The sequence below is a fragment of the Symphalangus syndactylus genome, chromosome 9 (assembly GCF_028878055.3).
Source record: "Symphalangus syndactylus isolate Jambi chromosome 9, NHGRI_mSymSyn1-v2.1_pri, whole genome shotgun sequence".
NCBI classification, from domain to species: Eukaryota; Metazoa; Chordata; class Mammalia; order Primates; family Hylobatidae; genus Symphalangus; species Symphalangus syndactylus.
In genome coordinates this window covers 93,452,038-93,469,482 of record NC_072431.2, presented here as the reverse complement: position 1 = coordinate 93,469,482, position 17,445 = coordinate 93,452,038, and the positions used below count along the sequence as shown (strand labels likewise).

General features: G+C 41.4%; 1 protein-coding gene across 15 annotated transcripts in view; it reads right to left on the bottom strand.

Moving 5' to 3' along the window:
- The window catches only part of ELMO1 (engulfment and cell motility 1), a 594,311-nt gene that overhangs the window by 131,620 nt on the left and 445,246 nt on the right, over nucleotides 1-17,445 (bottom strand). The window contains exon 1 of one of the 15 annotated variants that reach the window (XM_055293405.2): nucleotides 1,334-1,553. The exons of the other annotated variants lie outside the window; for them this stretch is intronic. The gene's annotated coding sequence lies outside the window, so the exon portion shown is untranslated. Of the gene's footprint in view, nucleotides 1-1,333; nucleotides 1,554-17,445 lie in introns of those variants that run through there. 15 annotated transcript variants of the gene reach the window in all.

Here is a 17,445-nt window from a genome sequence, read left to right as displayed (position 1 = left end):
ATTCTCCTATGCAAAATGACATTTTTTAAAAAGGACAAACCAATAAGATTTCTCGTTTGACTAGTTCGTGTTCATTTCTTCATAAACCAGATCATAATGCTTCATTCTCTTTTCCTCTCTCCATTATTTGAAGTCAAGTGGATGGTAAATAGAAGACATCAAGTGTGCTATGACACTTTCAGGCACATAAGACAGGAAATCACATTTTAAAAAAATAACAGTGATGAATCCTCAAAATCAGGAGACAAACAGGGGAAAAGATATTAGGCAGAGATAGAAGCCCCGACTTCAGCCCCACTCTCTGCACCCAAGCCAATGGCATTACCTTTCCTCTCCCCGTTCAGAATGATTATAGTTCATCTGGAATCCTGCTCTGTGCTTGGGTTGCATCTTGCCACATACATTTTTAAGTTTGCAGCTAGAAGGGTCCCTACAGGCAAAGAGTTTCTCGTTCCCCACGCTGCCCCTCTATTGCCTGTTTATAGTACTGCTTTCTTGTTCTTCCTGTTTCTACCCAACGAAATTGAAAATTTCATCACCAGTGTCAGAAAATTAAACCCCAGGGAGCAGAGCAATAGCTCAGAGCATCCCTTTCCTGGCAGAGAGCCAATCCTTGAATATAACTTTGCAAACCCTCTCTGGTTTTTCAGAGGTTTGAAAGGATGCAAAATAGAGTCATTTTGAAGCATGCTTTTTGACTGCTAAAATCTTTCCAACTGCACTTCACTTTATCTTTGCAATTAATTAAAAAACATATTTCAATTTGGAGACAGGTTTCATAAAAGGAAAGGACGTGACCTTGCTCAGTTACACATTTCCCAAGCAGAGAACAGTGGCACACGGAGAAGAGATGCTTCGTTCCGTGGCTGGGGGTCTGAAGAAGTGTTTGACAGACGATTGTAATAACATCTCTCTTCACAATGCAAACACCAGCAACACAATCAAGCGGCTCCGGGCTCCGTGCCTGCACCTTTTTCTCTCTTCCTAGCAAGACACAGGGTTGACTCTTATTATTAATGTAGCTTTAAAAGCATTTTCTTTTGAAACGCATCAACACCCAGGGAAATAAAGCAGAACTCTGCTCCTTACACTAATCCTAACAAGACAACCAATGTCCAAGTATAATGTACAGTCAACTACAAATCGGATCAGACCCAAGCAAAGCATGCAGTCTTTTGAATTCACAGTCTCCTACATCATGGGAACCCTTGAATGCCTGCTCTTCCATGTGCTTGTTCCAATTCAGTTTTCTCAGCAGACAATAGGACAAAGCTACATTTAGCTCAGGCTGATAATACCGGTGGACAGATGTGTGAGACGGAGGTTTACTCACCAAGCTCCCGTAAGTCCATCTTTCCCAACCACAAATACTGATTCTAAGCTGCTGCCACCACAAAGCGACTTAGAGTCGTCCCCCTGAAGAACAATGTGCTGGAATACCACCAGATGGTTCCTGAGTAAGCTTGTTCACGAAACAGGTTTCCAGTTGAGCCATGTGAACAGAGACCCGCCGCACACCTTTGAATGGTATACACTCCAAGTCCAGAGGAATAAGCATGTAGCTTTGCTTATGTTTATGGAGCTGGAGCCCAGGGATGCTCCGATTGGCAGGAGTCGAGGAAAGATCAGCCAATCAAAGGGCGCCTCCATTTCAGGGAAACTCCTGCTCATCTATTTAGCATCTTCAGAGATCATCGGCTTTTCTAGGAAGAGCTTTTCTCTTAGAGTAGCACAAGAGAAAAATAATAACTTCGTTTCTATTTTAGTGTCCTATGCTCTTTTGTCAATAAACACATAGCTCCCCTTCTTGGTACTTCTCAATATCCCCCACTTTTTCTTATAAAGAACTAAAAAACAAATAAGGACAAGAAGAAAAAGAAAAAGCTGGTGATGGGCTGGAGATAGTTCGTATTTATCAGCCTCCACCTTGTTGGGAGAAAGGGGGGAGTGCCTGGGCTCAATAATTACTGATTCTGTTGCCATAGAAACAGACTGGCTGCAGCGAGTTGGATTCGTGTAGAACATCTGCTGCCAGACCCATAATCAACGGCAATCTCATCTCTTCCCCTCTACTTTTATCTGATTGTGAGTTTGCTTTCTCCTACCTTCTCTTCACATACAGTTTTTGTCCAGAAATGTCATAGAACCACCTCGCGATACCTTGCCATGTACACACAATGCACGCACACCAGGGGTGCTCACATACCCAGGAATGCAAGCATTCGAGAGCATCCCAGCAGAGGTTCCACTGGGAGGATCTATACTCTAATTCCTACCCAGGATGTAAACAAACATAAACAGCCTCCACCCCTAATTAAAATTACTGCAACTTTTAACCTAGAGAATTAGAGGAGTATCTTTAAAAATACTTGCTGCCTAACAGCACTGAGAGCTCCACAAATAAAAGTTAAAGTTTGCAATGGTATTCCTCAGAGGGCACCACGGTGGTTCCTAGCAAACCTTTGGAATGAAGCGATTACACTGGCGGCTTGTGGAAGATTTTGTAAGTACGGAGTGTTCAGGCCCAGCTCTTTCCTGCATTAGCACCTCATCAAGGCACCCTGAACACTAGGGATCTCCCTGGATTTTCTCAGCCCATTTTCATCCCCTCAGACTCCTCCCCTGCTTGCTCCAAATTCCCCGGGTTGCATGACCAGAATTAATGTCACCAACTCTGAATGTGCTGCCATCTCTCTCCTTAGCAGCAGGGGTCGCCACTGAGCAGTGAATGGCTGCACATCCTGGTCAGACTCGAAGGGGCTCATAAGGTGGCAATCTCACTCAGGGGTCTGCGGAAGCCCTCAGTTCCACAGAGATTGATGGAAAATGGTAAGTGTCACTGAAGGCACCGATTTGGGCTTATGTCAGAGAGAAAGGAATTACTCTCTGCCCTATCGTCATCTGCCTTGGCATCATAACAACCTCAAGGAGAACCTTCTCTTCCTTAAAGGTCTCTGCAAGCCTGGGACCCCTAGCCCATAATGACCCAGATGAGGCTTCTGAGGAGGCTGGGACCTGCTCTTTGTGTGTTTCTGATTGTTGAAGCCAAGCTGAACTATCCATCTACCACACATCCACTGTCCAAACAGCAACAGTCGCCCTCGGCCTCCTTTCTTCCTAAATGAAGCTCAGTATAAACCCCATATCCATCCAACTCCAATGCTCAGCTATAGCCCACTGGTATTTTGTTTTGTTTTGACAGTCTTGCTGGAGTGCAATGGTGCAATCTTGGCTCACTGCAACCTCTTCCTCCCAGGTTCAAGCGATTCTCCTGCCTCAGCCTCCTCAGTAAGCTGAGATTACAGGCATGTGCCATCATGCCTGGCTAATTTTTGTATATTTAGTAGAGATGGGGTTTCACCATGTTGGAGAGGCTGGTCTCGAACTCCTGACCTCAGGTGATCCATCCACCTTGGCCTCCCAAAGTGCTGGGATTACAGGTGGGAGCCATGATGCCTGGTCACCCATGGGTCTTGATGTTGGATTTGCACCTTCAAGAATATGAATCCTGGTTTTCCATTTTGTCTCTTTATGCCACTAAGTATAGGAAGAAAGTCTCACCCAGGTACAGCACCCAATGCCAACACTGTCAATCTTTCTCAGCTCTGCCCAGACAACCTTCACCCTCAGGGTGGTGGATGGCTCAGGTTTTCTCTACCACCTTTCTGGAACATCTCCTCTAAACTGTCCTGCCTAGTCTCCTCTGCCATGGGGACACCCACTCTTTGCCTTCCCATCCTCTTAAAGGCTGTCCAAATCCTCACTGTTTATGCCAAAACCATCATTCCATCCAAGTCTTCCTCAATCAAAATTTAATAATTTTCTCAACAAATATTTAGCAAGTATCTATATGCCAGGCAGTTGTGCTAGTGATACAACAAACTGACAAGGTTTCTGCCTTACAACCTGCAGACTCTAGTAGAGGAGGCAAAAATATTAAGCATAACTGTGATATGGAGTATAAAAACAGGGCTATGAACTCTGTGTTGTCTTAGCACAAATAATCACTTAGTGAGATCAGGAAAAGCATTTCAGAGAAAGTGACATCAAGCCACGATCTAAAGGAAGAGTAAAAGTTAATAAATTGAGAGTGAAGGGAAGAGTGACCCAAACAGAACACATGTGTGCTAGGAGGCAACACGGCATCTTTGAAAATCTGAAAGAAGCCAAATGTGAATGGATCACAGTGAGAATGACTGGGAGGATGGTGTAAGACCAGACCAGCAGATGCTTAGAGACCAAGTTAAGGAGTCTGGTTCTTATCCTACGAGCAATGACAACCCATTGCAGTGCTCCATTAAATGACTCCTTGCCCATCCTAACACACCAACATAACCCAAGATATATATTCCTCAGCTGATCTGAATGACAGATTAACAGAATACCAACCTGATTGAAACAATCTATTTCAAGACGTCTGTGATTTGTTGGGTTGATCTAGCTAACATTTACTGAGCAATTAATAATCCAGGAATTAATCCAGCAATTAATAACAATTCAGCAATTAATAATCCAGGAATTAACCCAGCAATTAATAATCCAGTGCATTCTAAGCACTTTATCTAGATCAACCAATTTAATTCTCCCAAAAGCCCTGTGAGATGTTATTACACTATTTATACAAATGAGGAAATTGAGGCATAAGGAGGTTAAGCAACTTGACTGAAATAACAACAACAACAAAAAGTAGCAGAGCCAGGATTTGAATCAAGGGATTCAAGCTCTAGATTCTTTAAGTGTGATCCACAAGAATCACCTACATTAGAAATTCTCATTAAATGCAGATTCCTGGGGTCCAAGTGCATCTCTCCCCAGCCAGAATTTCAGGGGGTACAGTCATGAATATTTTCCCAAGCACTCCAGGAATTCTTACGTACATCACTGTTTAGGAATCACCGCTAAGAGATGTTTTTGTAAAGGAGGAGAAGACTAACCCAAAATTAATCTTCCACATATAAAATGGAAAAAGGCATTTTTTTGGAGAATGGGACGGAGGGTCTCACTATTTCAAGCCATTACAAAAGACCATCTACATGAGAGTAAGATCATCTTTCTTTTGAATGACTGCAAATTCTGGTTGTATCATATAATCCAAAGTTAAAGTGGAGGGTGGGTAGACAGTACAGTCTGGTGCTTGGTAGTTATCCTAGTAAGGAGGTTTATGAAGAGAGAGCATGCAAGTTCGTAAAGACCACATTCACTAGGTAATACAGATGCTATTAGATCCGTCAGCACTAAGGTAGGAAGACTATGTATTACTATTGTTCACACTATGTGAAATGTCATAAAGTTTTTTAAGGTAATTTTTATCCTGAAAAACTCATTTTTAAGACAAAATTGCAAGGTAAACAGATAATTTTATTTTAGCCTTCAATCCTTCTCCCCCTCATCTATTTGAAAGCTAGCAGATAAGCTCTTTCGTTCACCTAGCTAGTCATGGTTTTAGTTCTAGAAAATAAGCAGCTTCATCGATATTTTTAGAGGGGCCGCTTCACAAAAAAATAGCTATAGCATCTTCGAGGAAACTTCCAAAGCATTTTTCCATGGGATCTTGTCCAGTGGTTTTGTTATGGAGATCCCAGACTGGGTGCTCTATTTAGTTAACCTGGACTTTCTGGCGATTTTTTCGCCTTCTAGACTGTGTTTAAAAAAGTACATACGAGCTTACAGAGCTGCTGGTGAGCCTCAAAAAGAGGGAAACCTAGATTTTGTTAGCATGATATTTGGATGACTGCTTGTCAAGTTCCCAAGAACTGGCAGGAAGCTGCTCTGCATACACCTAATGGACTTGTACTCCACAGGCTCCACATGGATGACAGGTAGCCCATCATCCAGCTTCTGAACACATTCAGATTTACTATGTGCTGTCCACAGAAAGGAGAAGGGAATCACAGTATCGAATACTTAGAAAATTCAGGGGGTTGGGTGGGAATCACCGCTGGGCATCTGAATAAAGGTCAGAAGAAATCCCTTTCTATTTTGCTCACACGTTACAACCTGTACTCTTTGTTCTGCTTGGAGCAGGCACTGTCAGTACCATTTATCCCATATTGTCTTGGGGCAGATTCAATCTCATCAAATTTTATTCCTTTCCATAAGCATGATTTATTAAATGTATTATTACTAAATCTGATGTAATTCTTATACATTTGTAATATTTTTTAAATATAATCCACAAATCAAAAAAGAATGTTAGGTGGTATGCGTGTGTTTTTGAATAAAAAATATAGTGACTATTATAGAGTAATTTCTAAACTGGCTGTCCAAATTCTCCTTAGTTCACCTATAGGTCTTAACTGAAATGAGCACCATATATATTGAGCCTTTAAGAAGCAGAAGAAGGGATTCCATTTACTGGGCACTAAGAGAGGTGGCACTTATACCCATTCCTTTCATTTTCCAGCTCCTGGTCCCAAACTGGATGCTTCCACTGAGTATCCATTTAATCAGGATTCATGTTCCTTGCTAGCAATGAAGGTGATGGTAATGGTCTCTACAGTTTATGACATGGCTATGCTGCAACCCATTTTTGTTTGATTAATTCATTCTTATGAAGGAGGTCATCAGTGTACTTAGCCCCATGAAAATTCCAAACAGGTAGGGCGTATATGCAGCAGGCTCTTCTCCACCTACATCTCAGCCCTCTTATGCAATGCCCTCATACATACACTTGCACATGCATGAGCCCACACACATAAAACACACTGATATCGCTTCCATAGCAGCAACAGGCCCAGTGCAGAATGAATCAGACCATATCTCCCAAGGGTGTGCGATCAGAAGTGGGGACTCTTCCCCAATGGGTCAGAGGTGTAGCCACTACTGGCTCAGTGAAACTACTTTATTTCATTAAAGAGACTTTGGAGAGATATTTCTCTAGTATTTGGGCTGACCAGTATATAGTTATCTCTGATCATTTTACATGGTGCATTTTTAAGACCAAAACATATGCAAAACCTGAACTGAACATAGTCAGAAGACCTTTTACAACTCTTTTTATCCTCAAAGGGAGATATCAATAATATTCCATAGAAACATTCCCATACACAGGCACGTGCATCTCTTTTCCTCACTTTCATGGGGCGATGATCCTGAGCAGAATGTGCAAACCCTGCCACACTGTCACTTTATCTTTTGGTCCCAGGATGCTGAGCTCTCTGTGATAAGCCTGGACATCTGTGGAAGCTTAGGAGAGTGACAGAAAATGCAGATGCAGAGCTTACCATGGGCCTGTGCTATAAAAGTCCCCATTTCCAAATGGAGAAACGAAGGCCCAAGACATTCAGATAACATGTCTCCAGCTGCCATCTAATAAAGTGGGGCACTCAGGATTCAAACTCAGGTATCCATCTGTGGAGCACCCTGAGCAGCACACCCCACTGTGGCCTCACAGCTCCCCAAGCAAGCAGCTGGAGCAGGTGGGATTGTTTCCAAGCATCCTAAGGCTGAGTTATAAAATATGAGTCATTAATACGAATTTTTTTCCCTGGACTTTGCTATTTTTTATTACCCACAAAATGCCTAACATGTAAGTAATACCTACAAACAGTAAGAAATAACACCAGGATCCACAAAATGCATACCCATCTATAAACAGATCCCCAACCCATGCATTTCTTCCTGCCTCTTCCAGAGCACCAGGCTTGGAGAGGTGACCATGATTTGCATTCATAGGACTGGAGAGTCAAGGTCTGGAAGTTCCTGGGGCACCACAGACCTAATAAGTGAATGGGCTGACCCAGAAGAACATGGGCCTGAAGAACAAGGGCCAACATGATGCATCTCTGATCATTCTGAAAGCCTTCAAAGGGATAGTTGGTGAAATTCTGTGTTTATCACTTGCCAATTTGAATTTTCCAAATATACCATGGAAATGAATTCCAGAACTGCAGGCTGATGAAAAATCAAGCCAGAAGGAAAAATGAAAATGCCAAAATTCTCAGCTCAGTCTTGCCAAGCACATCCACTGGCAATATGGTGACAAAAAGCGACTGGGCCAATGGTAGAATATCCTTTAGATGGTGCAAAATGAGAAACAGCTTCTTCGCCATAGGAAAAGGAAAGCTTCATCACATCCTCCTTGGTTTTCAGATCTAATGAATAAGTAAACCTCTTCCAATTCCAAAACACATCCATTTCACATGCAAATAATTCCACCTTTTGAGAAAAAAACTAGTTTCTGATATTCTCATTAGAGGACAAATTTCATTGCAGTGTGTAGAGATTAAACCCATGGCTCACCATGTTTTTTCAAATGGTTAAACATTTCATGCCCTTACTTTTTCTGCTCTTTCTTCTCACACATTCATAGGTATTTTATCAAACGAAAAGGCTCACAGATAACCTATGCATTCCGGTCTCCTGTGACAACAGGATTATACTACAACAGAAAAGAGTGCACCAGGGATGTGGGGAAGAAAATAGGGTCTGATGAGCAAGACAGAAACCAACAAGGTCAAGAACACAAGCAGACTCAGCTTACCCAGGCAAGCAAGGAAGAAGGAGAAACTAGAGACGAAGGCAGTCAATTCCAGGGAGGTCATGTTCTGAAGGGGGTAGACAAAGCAGAGAGGCTTAAAGGGGGATCCAAGAGGTCCGTACAGGGCCAGATATGGAACCACAGGGGGAGGGTACCCATAGGTCCAACGAGTCACCATATGAAATTCTAGGGTGAGTCCTGTTTAAACCCAGTTGTTTTAACTTTAGATCTTGGTAATAAGTTGGCTTTATCAGAATATCAGCAACAACACATAACCTCTCTAAACAAACCAACTAAGAGTGTGCCTGGTCTTAGCAAACCAGCACTGCCATCACAAAAACAGGATTGCTGTTCTTAAACCCATCTTTCAATAGCAACAGCATGTAAGAGCCAGATCACTTCAAACTGTTCTCTATGTATGAATACTTCCAATCAAAGGAAGCTTTGAAATGTGAACCATGACCCCTAAGCAAATGATATTTGACAGCTTATTCTCAATCTTCACCAAGAATAAGCTCTATAACCTAATTTGTGGAGAAATTAAATTTAGAAAAAAATATAATTTTATTTTATTGTCCAGTACTTGCCTGCAACTTTAAGCTACTAATTGCAGAAAGGAATTAATTTGATAATAAAAATAAAAATTGGCCCTGAAGGGCAATAACCAATCCATGTATATACAATGCAAAAATGTATCCCTGCCCCCACCAAGTCATCTCAAGCTAAATATAGAACATGGTTTCCAAAATGCATTGCTTACAATTCTCTCCACACAATGAAAAGCATGAGAACGATGAAGCAAATCTTTCAAACAATCACATACACTGAACCTTGAATAAGTGCTCTTGCTTATGTTTTGTGAGAGTCTATTGTGTTGGACCTCTCAGCTATTCTGAACACACATTGAGAAAACATATTTCACACACAAAAAAATCCCAGTTGGGAAGTGAGGAGTTGGTGCATCTATTCAAGTAATATTTAGGAAGTGCCTGAGATAATGCAATTTAACATGTTGCCCTGTGTTTCCTTCAAGTCTTGGGAACCCAAGAATACAGCCTTAATATCTTGAAAATAATAAAGTTCCATTTATTACATTTTCTGTTCATGAATTTCATTATATTTAATATCTTTTCCAAGCAGATTCTATTCTGCTCACCTGGAGAGCTTCTATTCATATGATGCTCACTTAAATAAAGTTCTTCCTCTATGTAATTTTTCCTTTGCATTCTTTCCATACAATATATGTGCTATGGCTATTGCACACTTATCTCTTTTCACAGCTCTCACCAATACTTGGAACCCTTTAGGGCTGGATTTACTAATACAACACCAGGAATACCGTCTCTAGATGTATCTGATAACTTAGCTAAGAAGACAAAATCCTACTGCAAACCTTAAACTTAGAGAGGTTATACAAGCCTTCTTCTGAGTACTTCTGTCATTCTATCCAGCATTGTAGTTACAGCCATGGGATGAGGATATCTGAAAACATCTCAGTGACTCATCCCCTGTTGTCTCCCATTCCTTTCTCCTCCCACTCCTGCAATCTCAGTCTGAGAGGGACTAGGGTGCTCTGAGAAGCACTCCTGAACACTACCTCTTTCAGAAATCCATTTTACAAGCAACCCAGGTGCTGGGTCCAGCTCTGTCTGCAATGTGGCTTACTTTTTTAATGGTATCACATCTGCTTTAGAACTTCCTTCCAGTTAATGAGTCTTTCTTGAATCAAGCCTGAGAGGGCTTTTGATCTCAGTACCAATCAACTTCAGGCTAAGATGCTGGGCACTAGCTGGGCTGGCAAAGCTGGCCCAAACCCATGCTCTATTTCAAGGAAGAATAAACAAACTTAGCCTGAATTTATAACATGCAATGTCAAGATAAAGAAATTCCTCCTAGACTGACACCACTGATCAGACCACACCGGGAGCTTGGTGCCAGTTCCACAGCCACATAATTTAAAGTGTTTCTTTAAAAAACGTGATTGTAAGATAATACATGTTAGGTAGCAAAGATTGGGAACATTAAAGACATAGTAAAAAAGAAAAATATAATTAATCACACTATGCAGAAGAAACCATTTTTCTTTCAAACCCACAACCCAACATCATAGAAGGCATTGTTAAAATCATTCGATCTGGCTGGGTGCCGTGGCTCACGCCTGCAATCCCAGCACTTTGGGAGACCGCAGTGGGCAGATCATGAGGTCAGGAGATCAAGACCATCCTGGCCAACATTGTGAAACCCCTAGAAGTACAAAAATCTCTACTAGAAGTACAAAAATTAACTGGGCATGGTGTAATAAAAGTCTCTACTAGAAGTACAAAAATTAGCTGGGCATGGTGGTGTGCACCTGTAGTCCCAGCTACTCGGGAGGCTGAGGCAGGAGAATTGCTTGAACCCAGGAGGTGGTGGTTGCAGTGAGCCAAGATCATGCCACTGTACTCTAGCCTGGTGACAGAGTGAGACTCTGTCTTAAGAAAAAAAAAAAAACTTTCAATCCTTTTTAGTTTGTAGTTTTATTTAGTTGAGATATAGTTTTGCATGCTGCTCTACTCACATTTAATATAGTACAAAACGTGTTTCTGGTATTTAGATACTATTCATGAATATCATTCTGAATGAGTAAAAAAATTTTAACAGATAAATAAATGTGTCCATAAATTAATTTATCAATCCCCAGTGTTGAATAGTTGGGCTATTTTCAATTTCTCACTCATAAGTAACAATGAAATGAACATCTATATGCACATCTTTGTTTTCCCCCCTTGAATGACTATGATTCTAAATAGCTGTATTATATGGAATGGCTCTACAAATGAGATAATCAATGTTGGTGAATGTCCAACATTGAGCCAAAGGATCATGAGCCACAGGAAACTTGTCTCAACCAGTTTCTTAAAATTCTACTGAAATGTCAATGTTTCTGCCAGCAAAGTGGTAGCAGGGCATCCTTTCGTGTCATCATGAATGCCAATTCCTCCTTTCTGTTTTGCAGAAGGAGGCACAGGTCTTCTCCCCATGCAGAGGGGTGTAATTGACCTCACAAACAGCTGGAAGCCAGGACTCTCCAGCCTCAGCCCAGCGTGGTTTGGGAAGGGAAGTCTTTGCCATCATCTCAGCCCTGTCTGTGTGGGAGCACATTCCAGCACGAAAAATCAATTGGCTTTTGTCAGACAATAAATATCACCAAAAGAAAATCCAAAGACGTTTTTAAGACAGAAAAAAATATTCCTTTTCCTTTTCTTTTGGAAATAGCTTAATTTTTTTTATCTTGGTCTTAAAAGAAATCGCCACTCGAAAATCACTCTTTTTCCTGTCATAGCCACACAATGCCCTTCAATGCCAAATTGAGTCCATAAGACTCAGTTTGTTCTGTAGATTGCAAAGTTTGTTCTAGAATGTGCTTTTTCCTTTTAAGACCTTATCAGCTGATTTAAAAATAAACATTATTAGCTATTTTTTTCAATAATAGGATAAAAATTCAATTTAAGTAACATTTGTTAAGCCCATATATATTTCTTTCTTTCTTCTTGGTAGGCACTCTGGGGTAGAAAGGTGAGTAAGAATCAGTCCTGGTTCTTAGGGGTAGAGTCAAGAAAGAGAGAGAGTAGATACGACTTTCAAGCCTTTGGAATTCTGCAGCATTGCCTGAAGGTAGCCCTGAGGTGGGACAGAGAATGAATGGGAACCCATTTAAATCAAAGATAATTGACTAAAATAAGTTTCCAAACTTAGCGTATGGCTGAGTAAGTTAAGTGCTACAAGAGAGGGGAAGAAAAGTGAACATAAGAGGGAAAATTCCTCCTGTCCCCATGGAGGGGCTCTGCAGGGCCCATGAGTTGGGCCTTGAAGGACAGGCAGATTTTTCACCAGAAAGAGTGAAGGTTCCTCCTTGCTGAGGGAACACAGTCAGGGACAGATACTGGGAAGTGCAAGCCATGCTGGGCACTCAGTATGACTAACGATGGGTTAGTAGGAGGTGTGCTGCTGGACATAATAGGCATGTTGTTTGGAAGAGTGGTTTAGGACAGAATGTGGGGTTTTGCTATCCTGCTGGAAGAAGAGAGAGCCAAAGGTTTTTGAAGACAGATGTCTTATGAGAAAAGCTGTGTCCTAGAAAGGTGTTTCTGGCAGCTAGGGGAAAGAGAACTTAGGCTTGGGTCAAGTCCAGATTTAGGAAGACCAATTAAAAGACAAACACATCATCTACACAAGAGATGATGGTGGCAGGAAGGCAGGATACAGAACAAATTAAGTCCGTAAGTGAAAGGCACAGGGTGGCTAAGCTATGACAGGAGAAAGTGATTCTTGAGAGGAATGCTTTCTTTTAAGACCAGAAAAAAAATTAAGCTATTTCCAGGAGAGAAGGAAAATGATTTTGTTTTTTTCTGTCTTAACAACACCTTTAGATTTTCTTTTGGTGGTATTTACAGCCTGACAAAAGCCAATTGATTTTTCATGCTGGCATGTGTTCCTGCACAGAGACCGGGGCTGAGATAATGGTGCAGGAAAGTGGAGTCACAGCATTAAAAGGCAGGTGGCCCTTCTCATAGAGTGGTGGATCAGTAGGACTTGGGGACCTACTAGGGAGAAAAGGTAGGGAAGCCAGAGATCTCTCCTGGATTTCAAGTCCGAGATATGAGGTGGATTGTGATGTCACTCCTGGAGTTAGAGCCCACAGAAGGAGCAGCGGGAAGGGAGCCACGAGAATGGAGAGTTTAGTTTTGGACATCCCAAGTTTGAGGAGTCTGCAGACCATCCACAGGGGTGGAGCTCAGAAGACCGTGAGGGTGGAATTCTGTCTGCCTCAGGTGCTGGTTGAAGGTGGGGAGGAGGCAGTGGTAGGAGAGGAAAAGAGGAGGGCCTCAGGGAATGCCTGTGCTAAAGGGGTCAGTGCCATGGGAATGAGGAATGGAGGGGATCCCAGAAAGCACAGGAGGAAACACAAGTCAGTGCCTCAGAGCCAGGGAATAGGATGAACAAGAACAATCAGAAGGTGATCTTGAGCTAAATGAAGCAATTGCAGCAGGTGGGTGTGGGTGAACATCAGACCACGTTGAGGTGAGGAGGTGGGAAAGTGGAGATGTCATTCTCTCCTGGAAAATTTGGCAGTGCAGAGACGGACAGAGATTGGATAAGAGCTTGAAAGAGGAACAGGGTTGGAAAATATTGTTTAAGGACAGGAATGATTTTGGTATATTTTTAGGCTGAATAGAAGAGATGGGGGTGGGGGAGGATGCAAATAACATGAAGGTATAAGGGATAAAAGATGTATTTTTATAAATTTTTTGATGTCTATCTTCTTAATCAGAGCAGGGATTCATAACAATGTGACTTCTTTCCAGTCTTAAATTTAGAACAACTCAACGACTCCTCTCAATTCCCACTTGCCTCTTAGAAATCATGTCTTTTGTGGCTACAGAGGTTTTCAAGTATTCAAAATATATATTAATGCACTTTGGAGTCATATTTCTTTTCTTGAGCTCAGTTATATTTTTAGTTACCCTTTAATTTTTTTTTCTAAAAATATTGCTAGTAACTGGAACAATAATAGTTATTTTATTTCTTCCACATATATTCAATGTGCCATTTGTACATATATCTTAGGTGCATTGTATGCATATATAAATATATATATGTCTGTATCTATATCTGTATATCTATATCTATTTTGCATGTATGTTCATTTCCAAAGTCACAGTAAAAAAAATTTTTAAGGAGAGAGTGGCCCACAGGGTCAGGTCAAGGGCTGCAAAGGTGGCAAACAAGATTGAGATTTAAAACTGTCCATCGAGGTCATTCTTTGTCAAAACCAGTGACTTTTGAGGCTAAAGAGGTTTTCAAGGACTGACACTATATTTTAGTGCTTTTTAGAGTCCTATTTCTCTTCTTTTGCTCAGTTATATTCTCGGTGTGGGCAGAAGGCAGGCTGCAGTGGATTAATACATGAAAAGGTGAGCTGGGAAACTGAGGCAATGACTTCAGAAACCGAGCTGGGGGGGCACAGGTGAATGGGGGGTTGAGAAAATCATTTATTTATTATTAAAAATGTGGGAGATTTGTGTGTGTTTATATTCTGGTGAGAAGACAGCATGTGAGAGGAAGAGACTGATGATGTAAAGATTAGAAATGATAACGGACAGCGCCCCAGAGCAGGTGAGAGGGGATGAAATTCAAAGCACAGAAGGAGGCCATCCCCGGGGCCGCAGCGTTGTCTAGGAGGGAGGGTGGTGAGTACAGGATAGGAGAAAAGCCCCGGGTCATGCAGGCAGAGCTGGACTAGAATCCATGCCTCTCCATGCCTCATCTGGAGTGCCGTGTGTGCTGTGTGATCTTCGTGTCATTTCCCTCACTGGAATGGCCCCAAATGCTTTTCATTGATTAAGATGAGCAGAACAGTACTACAAATTTTGCAATTCAGAAATGGTCCAATATTGGCCATTTCATGTGGTTCCACCTAATCTTGGTTCATTTAACCCTCAAAACAACTCTATGACGATCAGTCTCTAGATGAAGAGACTGGGATACAGGGCAGGGCAATTAACCTGCTCAAGCTCATCCAGCAAGGAAACGAAGGAGCTAGGGTGTGAACCCCACTCCTTGGGTCCAGGGCCAATGCTCCTGACTTAGACTTTACTACGACTTATTGTGGTGAGTTAAATGATCACAGAACAAGAGAACATGAAAGAGAAATAGGTACTGTGAATAACACAGAAGAAGACTGTGTCAGAAATCAACAGTAAATGCTTATGGGTAAATACCACTGATTCCATGTAATGTACAACAATTTTTGGTTGAGCCATTTGAAATTGCTGTACTTGTCGGACAAAAACAGTCCAATACTGGCAGTTGCATATGGCTGCATGTCATCTTTGTGTGTGTGTGTGTGTGTGCGTGTATGTGTGTGAATCTGCAAATCTCTCTCTTGATTTCTCAGCTATGCAGGGGAGCAAAGGCTGAGGCTGCATCTGTGGCAGCTTCAGGTCTCCATTATCAGCCTAACAGCTTTTATAACTTGAAAATTTAATGAATAAAAAATTCTGGTAAGCTGCATCCAAAAAACATTGATTATCTTTTACTCACAGCCTTTTTTTTCTGGTACACGCACAAGCAAATTTTTATTCATCTGAATCCCTGACCGACCAGCACCTGCTCAGCTGAGGCTTGGAAGCAAATGTCCAGGATTGCCCAGTGCCAAAACCACAATAAAACAAGCCAAGAACCTTTTTCAAACACACGTTGGGGCAAAAGTATGTCCATTTTATATATACTTTTTGTGGCAATAAATGCATTTTAATAGGAAAAGCATCTCTGTGTGATGTGTGGGGTCTTACCCTTTTCTACTTCTGCTTTAAGAACACATAGTGGCCAGGGAGCTTTCAGACAGAATCCCATGCTCTGTGATTCACAAAATGGAAATCTGGCATTATATGCCAATGACATTTACTTCTGTGGCAGCTCAAGCGGCAAAAAGCCATATGCCATACACCTCGGATCCAGCCAAGCCACGCAAATATGTGAAAGAGAAAGAAGGAGAATAGGACCAGAAGAGTTCTGGGGAGCTGACTGCCTTCAGCACTTAAAACTCTCACTGTGGCAAGAACTGGGTCTTCCCACTCTTATGACATTCTAAGGGGGATGCATTTTTTTCCCCAATTTAAGATAACTTCGGGAGGTAAAGGTAAAATACAAAAAAATAATTTTTGTGAATGGCATGATGTGTTCACACATGTGATTCAACATTCCTGCTGCACAAACACGTATTTCCTGGGCATGCTTGGGTAAGTACCAGTCCCCTACATGGGATGGAAGGTTGACAGTCACATTTGTCCTTTGCACTGGAAGGTCTCTCGGCAGCCATCCTGGGAAAGAATAAGCGCCATTACTTATGTTATTTTTCCCACTGGCCTGGAAACAAGGCTAGTGGGAAAAACAGTGCTAACAGAATGGCCAGGGTATGTGGGTTAAGCAGGCCTAAGAGCAATATAATAAATGAGTGAAGGTGAAAATGAAACAGAGGGATCTATACGTGTGTGTGTGTGTGTGTGTGTGTGTATATATATGTAAATAAATATATGTAAATAAACATATATATACACACACACGTGTGTGTATATGTATGTGTGCATATATGTATATGTGTATACACACACACACACGTTTTTTAACAAGGAGTTCCAACCAATCTTCTTGGAAAAAGAACAATTCAGTTTCTTTTGCAAAAGTTCAATGTCTTTGAAGCTTTCTATTCACCTTATATGAAGCTACATAGGTAGAAAAATAATGACAACTACCATTTTTATTAAGAAACAGATGGCAAAATCATTTCATAACTTCCTCAGAGTATTAGCATCTGAAGAGATTCTGATGGAGAGGTCTAGAAGTGTTTCTCAATAAGGCCTGTTGGCATTTGGGGCAAGAAAATTCTTTATTGTGTGGAATTTCAAAATACCCATGGCCTTCAGGAATTGAACAACAGTGGCCACCCCATATTAAGACGGTGTATATGAATTCAGCTTACTGGTCAGGTGGACCATTTTTAATGATCATTGAATTAAACATTTCTGGCCATTAATTAATTCAACACTCAACACAAAGTACTTGAGCAGATGCTACTTAAAAGCACCTGGAGGATATTAAGACATAAAATCTAGCTCTTGCTTCCAATGATATATTGACTTTATTTGGGAAGACAGACTTAAAAATAAACAACTACTATACAGCTAGAAGATATTTTCCAAAAAATTTTGAATTCCCTGCTGTGGGAGTAGATGTACAAAATTTCATTCTGAATAAATAAAAGAGAGATGGTAACTATCTTGCTAAGGTGGCACTTGTGCAAAATCCTAAAGGATAAGTGAAATTTCAACAGGCAGATTGGGGAAGATGTTTCTGGTAGAGGGAATGAGATATGAAAATGCAATTGCACGTACAAGAAATGGTGGGTAGTCCAGGTAGAGCCTAGG